The sequence below is a fragment of the Galeopterus variegatus genome, unplaced genomic scaffold (assembly GCF_000696425.1).
Source record: "Galeopterus variegatus unplaced genomic scaffold, G_variegatus-3.0.2 Scaffold6197, whole genome shotgun sequence".
Taxonomy (NCBI): Eukaryota; Metazoa; Chordata; class Mammalia; order Dermoptera; family Cynocephalidae; genus Galeopterus; species Galeopterus variegatus.
In genome coordinates, this window is record NW_007732308.1 from 160,710 (window position 1) to 161,585 (window position 876).

Genomic DNA, 876 nt, shown 5'->3' on the forward strand with positions numbered 1-876 from the left:
GGAGCGCCGCCACGCTCCCAAGCGGCACACTGTAGCAGTGCGCCACCAGGCCGGCCCCCCCCTTTTTTTTGAGGTACAAAATTTTATTTAGCTGATTGCATATACCAGTATACTAAACATACTGTACTAAGCATTTGTAGCTTCAGTGCATTTGATTGGTTGTTGGCAACAACGTTTACATCCTGAAAGCTCAAAGAACAAATTATTGCCTAAGCTGTTGTCATGCCTGAGTTCTATCAGCAAAGTTTTCTATTGACTATGAAAAAAAAAAAAAAAAAAACCTTACTATTTCCATCCAGCTGTCTGCTTGATAAAATATACTTCCAAATAGAAAATAAGCAGTGGAGAATCCCTTTTATTCCACCTAGAAAACATCGCTGGCATCTAGAAAATAAATCTTCTCTACAAGATTTAATCCTGAAGATGCTTAGCTCACATCTTATACAATAATTAAATCAGAAAGGATCATAGACCTACTTGTAAAACGTAATACTACACAATTTCTAGAAAAACCTAGGAGAAAATCTGCATGACCGTAGGTTTGGTGATGCATTTTTAGATACAACCCCACAAGCACAATCCATGAAAAAAATTATATAAATTTGACTTTACAAAAATTGAAAACTTTTGCTCACTGTGAGACTGTTAAAACAATGAAAGACAAACCACAGACTGGGAGAAAATACTAGGAATCACATATCTGATAAAGGATTCATATCCATAATATATAAAGAGCTTTTAAAACTCAACAATAAAAAGCAATCAATCTAATTAAAAAATCCAATAAAAATATAGGCAAAGTATCTGAACAGACGTTTTACCAAAAATGTTATACAGTTGGCAAACATATGAAAAGGTTCTCAACATCATTTTTCA